Here is a 9,746-nt window from a genome sequence, read left to right on the forward strand (position 1 = left end):
TCAAGTTCAAATACCAATCTATCCAGAGCAAGCATAACATGAAGGATACCTGCAGCTTGTCTCAGTCTAGCTAAACACAGCGTCGTGGAACGATGGACGAAGAATTCAGACAATCTCTGGAAAATACGCAGCTTGCCAATCGTGTCCTCCGTGGGCAGCCGGCTCTACCAAGAGACTCCTCGTCTATTCGTAGGCCTTCAATGTCAGAAGAACGCGAAATAGTTCTCCATCCATTCGAACAACAACGGGATACTCAAACAAGCGAAAGCCAAAGACTCGGTCGGACATTGCTCAAGCTTGTCTACCAGTGGATAGCCAATACAAAGAGTCTAAAAACAACAGTTGGATTTCCTGAAGAACACAAAGACGCTAGATCAAGAAAAGGTTGGCATAGCTGTTTCAGAATTACATATAGTATAGATGCTAATATCTAGACATGTAATCCACGCAGAAATGTTCGAAACGGAGTTGAAACGTTTGCTTTCTACTCATGCCCGTAATCTCATCGAGGCTGCCCTTCTCGAAACAGACAATGAAAAACGAACTGTTTTCCATTTGGCTGTCCTTCATCAGATGCCAACAGACGTCGTTCACAAACTCCTTGATTACATGAAAAACGATTTCTACAAACGAGATGCAGCAAACCGCTCTGCTATTGACTATCTGGTAAGTAACAGCATCGTATATAACTGACTACATTAGCTGCGTTATGACCTTCGCTTCCACATCCCCCTTCATATTCTGAAGAAACGTTCGCTGTACTTGTCGCGAAGTCTACATAGTATACGAATGGACGTCATTCTAAATTTGCTACCAAGCGCGCTACCTGAAACACTTTAGATTCGGATGCCATTCGAACACGCTAAGGTACATGTATAGACGTGACAACCAAATACATATATAATGTATACATGATTCATATACAAAGCGATCGACTGTCGTTCACGTGACCGCAAATTCTGTGACAGCGCTAGCAAGTCATTGTCGGTACAAATGGAAGATTCAAACCATACGGGATGTATGTAGCTCGGTAATCCTCTAGCGCTATATTATAGTCTAGAGGTTTAGTGAGGCATTGTTTTCGCGCTGTGGTCGTTTAGTTGTGCATTTCCAACAAGACCATGTGATTTGCAAGCATCAATTAGACTGAAAACCCTCTTGATCTATACATACAAGTACAGCCACGAATTAGTTAGGACCGAAAGTGCTTGAGCGCCGCTTCGAGTTCAGTGAATCAGTCGCGTGTCTTTTAATTAAGTTGTACAAAATTCTAGAGCTCACACCTAATAAAATGAAGAAGCACTAGAAGTGCAAACCCTCGGCCAGTAGGCACCTTGAAGGTAATTAGTCGCGCTATGACAAAATCGTATGGCAAAAACGCACGATGTGGGTAACAAAATTAGATGTGGGAACGTTACAAATGCAGCTAGATTAGCTAAGCGTTGTTTCTAAATGCATGTTACAAATGTAGTTGTTTCCGAGTGACGAAACAAGCCAAATGTTACAAGTTGGAGAGCCTCGACGCTAGGCCGGCTGGCAACGTGATGAAGTAACGAGCGTGATCATTGTTCTGTTTGTTGTATCGGTGGGAAACCTAGGTTACAAATGTAGACCAAACGAGCAGCTCACCACCGATTTTCCAGTTCACAAGAATGCAATCTAGGTCTCGTTCTTTGTGCAGTTTCTCTAGGCGTCTTGTTGTTTGTGCCGCTTCTCTAACTAGACGTCGCCTACTGTGCCCTGTAGCGTATTTACACAGCTATCCGTCTAACCGCAATTTTGGTTGTTGTAATGAGGTGACCCCAGAGCCAAAACAAAACATCAATGTGGGAAAACATGCACGTGCACATGTAGATTAATTAGGCGTCTGTTCGCTCTGACTTTGGATACCGAAAAACAAAAATGACTAGCTAGAGACGCACTAGCGTACTTACAGGTCACTATGACGTTCTCAAAAGCGACCAGGCTCTTCTCGCGCTGGAGCAATTCCGGTAAAAGCTCCTCCTCCTCGTGTGATTCACGTGCGGTTAGCTCAGCGACTGCGCGGAAGAGCCTGGCTTGCGAGGCTATCCCAGTGCCACCTATCCTGGAAAAGTGTGCGTGCACAACCCATTGTATATACGCGTACACTATATATAGACGCATCATTGTCGCTACCGAATGCGCCGGGCAAAGAGATAACCAAAATCTGACCAGACTCCCTCCATCTCTCCAGCCACTGATGACTACGAAATGGATGCATGTTTTACCAGTCTTGCTATTTTGATCCTCTAATTAATTATAAATTAACCCAATACGAAATTAGAGCTTTATGACTCTATTAGTCACTCCCTGTGGCTTTTACAGCTTGATTGGGAAATTATTGATCTTGAGATACTGAAAAAAATAGCAGCTGAAAGTAGAGCAGACAACAGACAAGTGTGCTTGCTTCATCTCTGTCGCAGACCAATGGATGGGCATAAATACTTGAAGGTCCTTCTGACTGATATCGATGAGGTGCCTCAGACATACCTCACGCAATTACTAGAAGAAGCAATCAAGAGAGGGTCCTGCGAAACCGTTAAGGTAACATCTTGCATGGTTGGTGTTAATTGCTTTATTTCATCATGTCATATTTATTGCAATTGTCTGCAGCTGCTGGTAGATAAAGGAGCAAAACCAACAGTGAGCAGTAGACATCAACCTTTACTTCATGATGCTGCCGCAGCAAAACATGACAGCATGAAAAAAATCAATCTGCTCGTAAACACATTTAAGGACATTGAAATTTCTCAAACAAATTCGGCTGGATTCACTTTGTTGCATATTGGTGCTGATAGCAAGCCTCCAAGGATGGATCTTATAAAGTTTGCACTGGAAAAGCAAGTAGACATCAGCAAAAAAGACAAGAAAGGGGATACCGCACTGCATAAAGTGGTAAAGAACTATAGAGATAGAGAGATTCCTTGGGATACAAGTGAGCAAGTCATGGAACTGCTACTGCAACGATGCAATGTCAGTCCAAATATTTCCAACCAAAAAGGCCTCACTCCGTTTACACTTCTGGTAATTTGTATAAACCACACATAAACACAATATTGTCCACAACTGCTTTTTATGATACAGACAAGTGCAAAAGCAGAACTGTCACCACAGTTACTCCTGAAGTGGCTGATTAGTGAAGCAGACTTTGGTATCAATTTAGAAGATATTGAGAAAACCTATCACAATTCACCATTGGCAGAATTATGCAGAAGAAGTAATGGTCACAATCTATTTAAATACTGGAGACTATTTGTAACAGATGAAACTATAAAGCAATGCCTTTTCTACATGCTTCAAACAGTTGTCGAGGAGGGCACTGGAGAAATGACAAAGGTATACCATACACTATGAGCATGTTAACTGTATTGCTTTGTATCTGCCCGCATTCCTCTCAGGCACTGCTTGACGTTTACGTCAAAACTGACCACACAGATGATCATGATCAATTCCAACGTGCATGTGATTATAATGATTTACTCAAGCTTGCAGTTACAACCAAGATTGATGATGTTATGAAAATCCAATGTCTGCGTAACACATACGTTCTACCACTACCTGATGATCTGCTGCACGCAGTTGCTCGATCAACAAGTTTCAGAAATGAAGTATTACTTGCGTGTGATGATGGTAACAATTTCAACAAACGGTTAACCCATCTAGATGAGTGTGGTAACACTGCTCTTCACATTGCTGCTATGAGCAAGCAACGATGCAGTGAGACTTTGGTGCGAACCCTAGCAGAAAAGATAGGACAAGCCCACAGAAACACTTTCTTCACAAACAGGTCAAAGGAGACTCCGTTTGCTCTTGTACTAGAACACAACCGCTCTGAGAAAGAGCTTCGTCAAAACAAAGTTATGATATTGCTAAAGAGTGGCTACAACCCAACTCTAGATGACCTCAAGTTAGGCTGTAAGCAAACAGATGGCGATGACTTCAAACGTCTCTTTCTATCGGCTGATGTAATCTCGCAAAGTAAAGACCCCATTCGATTTCTTCTAGTTCTTGGATCCTACTGTCAACATCGTTTTAACGAAGAAACACAATGTCAGTCATCAGCAAGCAAAAAAACAAAGGAAAGACAGAAGCAAGAATCTGTTGAAGAACCCAATGGTGAGAGAACAAATGCAAGTCAAGCCATGTCCGAGACAGGTACGGGAACGTTTCATTGACAATAATGTGAGATTAATAAAGTTACAACAATAACTGTTATAGAAGCACATGCAAATGAGAACATAGAGTCCACATCTGCTGTAGAACAACAAAATTCAACTTGGAGGCAAGCTGTAGAATGGAGACGTCTCCACATTAAGTTGGAGGAGGAAGCTGTTATCATGATTGACGAATTTGCAAAGTATAAGAAAGTCTTGAATGAGTTCATGACAATAGAAGACATCGAGACAGCAAGAAAAATTAAATGGAACAAAGTAAGGAAGCTAATGTACTCTAGCTGTTAGCATTAGCAAACTATTTACTGTCTTTGTATTTTATCATGTAGTTTCTTGCAAGGAAGAGCGTCAGTAAACTCGTTTTGACAATGTTTTATGGTCATGTTAACTCGGATGGATGTGAGTTCAACAATAAGTACCCTCAAACACAAGATAGCAATAAAGAATGGCAACCGGGAAAACTTTCTTGGGGTACTTGGTATCATTTTCCAGTACTTCTTCTCTTATTCTTGTTCCAGTCCCTTTTGCTTCCACTATATCTGCTGAAATTCTTTCTTTGCTGCCGTGATGAAAGTGGTGAGTCCTACTGTCATAGAAAAAACATGCTGCAAAAGCTGATTGTTGACCCAGCTAAATATCCTATTGTGACATTTTACAGCAACATGATAGGTTACCTAACGTTTCTTGGGTTTGTAATACTGCGCATTGTCCACAATACAACTGAAACAAGTCTTACATGGATCGAATGGATTATACTATCATACATTGTAGCAATGCTAGCAGAAGAAATCTATCAAATACTTACAGAAAAAGCTATGTATTTGAACATCACCAACATCCTAGACTGGGTCATCATAATCTCTTTTGGTTGCTTTTTTGCCATCAGAATAATCGGATCGACTACAAACAATCTGTTGATGTTGCGAGTTTCAGAGCATGTGTTTGCTGTAGCAGCAGGAATTTCTTTCCTTCGAGTTCTGACCTATACACAAGTGAGTCATAAACTTGGACCAATTCAAATTGCCTTTATAGAAATAGCAGCAGAAGTTCTGTCATTCATTATCATTCTCGGAGTTGTATTGGTTGCTTTTGGAGTTGCCATATCTAGTGTGTACAATGCCGGTGTACATACAGAGGAGTTCAAGAATGAAAGCATTGCTTTCCCCCAGCTTGTCAGTGGGTAAGAAAACTCTTAGAAAGAGTAGGCAGTAACTTGTAAATGTTTGCAATTTCTCAGGGTATGGCCATCTTTGCAGACCTTGTATTGGTCTTTGTTCAACAACATAGACTATCATGATCTTCGTAGTGACTATGATATACTTTGGCCTGAAAGAGGATTTGTGTTAATCCTGTTTGCACTGTGGCTTTTGCTGTCAGTTATTGTTCTGCTCAACATGCTCATTGCCTTGATTAATGCTGCATTTGACAGAGTAAGAACAGTAAGTCATTACAATATGTTTTCAATTTTGCAGTTGTTCTTGTAGCTGTTTCTCTTCCAGGAAAATGCTGATCTCGTATGGAACCTTGCAGTAACCGGCATCATTAGACAAATCAAAACATCACCAAGTTTTCCTCTGCCCCTCAATCTCTTGTATCTCATAGCAATCCTTTTGGTAAAAGTCTTCAGCGTTTATGAGTGCTCGTCAAAATCCCCGTTGGAATCCATGATTCAAGCTTACCTACTAGTAAGCCATTCTAGGAATTTAACTGCAAAGTCAAAATTCCGGCTCGAACCCATGATTCAAGGTTACCTAGATAGCCATACTAAAAGCAAGCGTGACCGTGTAAAGCATTTGGAAACTGATGCACTGCAAAAGAAAGGTATTTCAAATACACAACAGACATATGAAATGAACGACTGCTATCTACAAGGGCAGACCAAACTCTCTAAACAGATTAAGAGAGTTGAAATGCATTTGCATCACCTACAGTCACAAGGAAGGATTGATAGAACACAAAGGCAAAACCAAGTTGATGGCAGACAAAATTCAGGCATGGATTACAATATTCAAGAAGAAGAGGAAAGTTCAGTGAGATACACGTGTGTCAGCTATGAAGCTGGAATTGTATCCAAAATAGGAGATAAATATACCATTGGAGGTTGTCAATTTCTTGAGAAACCGATGTCAAAAGAATTCAGGTATTTTGAAGTGACCATTGTTTGTTATGGACAAATGGGAAACATACATGTTGGACTTGCCCACTCCGGTTATTCCTTGAGTACAATGCCTGGTTCCCGGAATGATTCTGTAGCATATTGTTGTAAAGATGGCCACTTGTTGCATAAGAAAGGACAAAAGACAAATATGGCATGTCCAGTTCAAGAAGGAGATGTCATTGGATGTGGCATTAGAGTAAACCCTACCACCCTGGACTTTGACAGTAATCCCATTGTATTTTTTACCCATAATGGAGAAGAAATCGGCAATCAGAGAGTCGAGAGCATCCCCAAGGGTGGTTTCTTTCCCACAATCGGACTTTGCAGCAAGGGAGAAAAAGTTCAAGTTAACCTGATAGCCCATTGGAAACGACATAATGACCTGGATATCTCTGATTTCAGATCTAATGGAACAGCTACTAAAGAACTAGCTACAAAACAACGGAAAACACAAGATTGCCTCAGCTACAATGAACATCACAAAATATTGTCATACACATCTCAACAACAAAGATTCACAAGCCGCGTTGGAGTCTTTCAAGACCTCGGTCATCCACTTAGTCAACACTTCAGATATTTTGAAGTGGAATTGCTTGATATGGGAATGGCAGGTCAAGTATGCATAGGACTTGCAGATGCAACGTATCCATTGAATACAATGCCTGGGCTCAAAAGTGGTTCGGTTGCTTATCATTGTGATGATGGAAACGTGTTCAGAGGTGAACAAAGCAGATCTCACCTAATTCCTACATTCTCTCCTGCCTCTCGCGGCGATCTGATTGGATGTGGACTTGATGGTTTAGACAACAGCCAATACAGCAGAGTCTTCTTTACACGCAACCACATTCTACTTGGCAAGTTTGAAATAGAAGTTCCATTAGGCGGGTGGTATCCAACCATTGGCATGCTAAACTATGGTGAAGAAGTTAAGCTCAACTTTGATGCCAAGTGGCCACCTCAAATATTAAGTGTCAGTAACAGTACAGTAAATTATCGCTCAAATCGTGTTCACGTTCATGAAGACATAATACAATTTTGTGGTCACTCAGGCAGCATCGGAGTCTACCAGGATGTCAGTCGACCAATGAGTCGAGAATTTTCTTACTTTGAAGTAACAGTGAAAGATTATGGAGTAGCAGGTACCATTGGAGTTGGACTTGCTGGACATATGCATCGCCTTGACTGTCAGCCAGGATGGTTAAAAGATTCTGTAGCATGGCACTGTCATGATGGAGGCCTATATGAAGAGCAAGAAACTACAACTAATTATTTCACGCCAGCTACAGAGGGAGACGTAATTGGCTGTAGAGTTGACTTTATCAAAAGTTGGAAACGTTCAGAATCAGCAAACCAGACACCTGAAGCTGAAAAGAGAACTGAAGAATTTGTAATTGTTTTCACTCGCAATGGAGAACATATCGCTGATGCAGCAATACGAGTGCCAACAGGAGGATTATTCCCAACAGTAGGGATGCAAACAGAGGGAGAGATTATCCAAATTGATACATCACCACAAGAAAACAGAGGAGCAACCAATCGCAGCATAACCAAATATATTAAGAAATTTGAAAGAGTGACGATTAGAGAGAACTGTGTTTTTTATATGGATAATGAATGGAATGATGTTGGAGGCCTGCAGCTAAAAACTAACATGCAAGATCAAAAGTATTTTGAAGTCAACATCTTGAGTAAGGGAGATAGAGGTACAATAGGCATTGGGGTAGCCAAAAATCACTATCGCCTTGACTGCCAACCTGGTTGGGCAGCGGGATCAATTGCTTACCACTGTGATGATGGAAAACTGCATTGGGATGGTAAGCACAAACCATTCTCTGATTTTTCATCAACAAACGATGTTATTGGATGTGGAATAGATGAAAGCAAAAATGCTGAAGATGCCACCACTGTCTTTTTTACTCGTAATGGGATAGAGATTGGCAACAGAGAACAGTACAGTTGCAAAGCAAGCGACCTCTATCCCACTGTATGTATGCACAGTCACAATGAAGCAGTCAAGATGATTTTAACTGCTCAGAGAAACAAAGACAAATCATTCTTTTCCCGATCAGAACGCGTTGTGGTCTCTCAAAATAATAACACTGCAACAGTCCAATACAAACCAGATGCAAACAACAATGTTGGTGCTGTGCAATTTAGCAGCAAAATAAGTGAGGAGGCTTCATATTTTGAGATAACCATTTCCAATCTTGGGGTTGATGGTGCAATAGGGGTAGGATTGGCACCTTCCAATTATCCTCTCGATTGTATGCCAGGATGGCTTCCTGGTTCTGTTGGATACCACAGTGATGATGGCTGTTTGTTTCGAGGTGTAGGGATTGGCCAACGTATTAATGAACCTGGAGAAAAAGGCACAAAACTTGGTTGTGGTGTTGACTATAAGCGCAGCACAGGTAGTATTTTGGTTGTTTACTTTACACACAATGAGCATCGCCTAACATATGAATCAAAAGTAAAATGCCCTAAAGGAGGACTGTTTCCAACAATTGGCCTCTGCTGTGAAGGAGACACATTCACATATACCAAATGCTCAACCCGGTCAATACCAGATGTGAGTCGTAAAATGAGAAGAGAATCAATTTCAATGTCAAAGATCACTGCCACTACTGTATGATACTGACATACTAAAAGGTACTGCTTTTGGTTGTTTTACATGACTGTAGCTATCATTGTAACATGCATGTGTCTTAGATCAGGGTCAGTAGATACGAGAACTGATATCAACAATATTATTATGTCATTCACTTTCTGCACTGTTTTTTTATTATCATCACTTTTACAGCATTCAGCAGTATATGCTAAACAATGCACGTTAGCTGTGAAATTCTTTTAGCTTTATCTCTATGGATGTGGTTTACATGTTTTGCTCAGTTGCAACAAGTTCACTGTATAACAAAGTTCAGTAGACACATTGCAAATAAAGTAACTACAATTGGATCTGAGTACACATGTGCACACCAAGTTGCCAAAGTTGCTGCGGCTTATTCATAATGTCTACATAAAAACTAAAAGACATGTACTATACGTACTAAAAATTTTTGTTGTTTGTCTAGTAAATCAGAGATGCACATTTCATACTGCTGTGCATGTGGCTGGCGTTGTTGTCTCTGCTGTAGTTTGCCAATGGTAGATGTTGATGCCTGTTTAGTCACTCCTACACCCAATGCCAAACTTGAAAAGAAATTTCATATTTCGCGTAGCAATGATTATAACATTGCCAGAAAGTCTCTGCGAGAAGGATCTGTTTAAAGCTCTAAATTACATGACCAAGAATAATCGATGTCATGTTTGCAAACAAGCCAATGAACCACCTTGACAAAGGCCCATCAAAAAATCCCATAAACTAAACTTACGTACAATTTAAAAAACACAGACAT

This window comes from Corticium candelabrum, chromosome 1 (assembly GCF_963422355.1).
Source record: "Corticium candelabrum chromosome 1, ooCorCand1.1, whole genome shotgun sequence".
Taxonomy (NCBI): Eukaryota; Metazoa; Porifera; class Homoscleromorpha; order Homosclerophorida; family Plakinidae; genus Corticium; species Corticium candelabrum.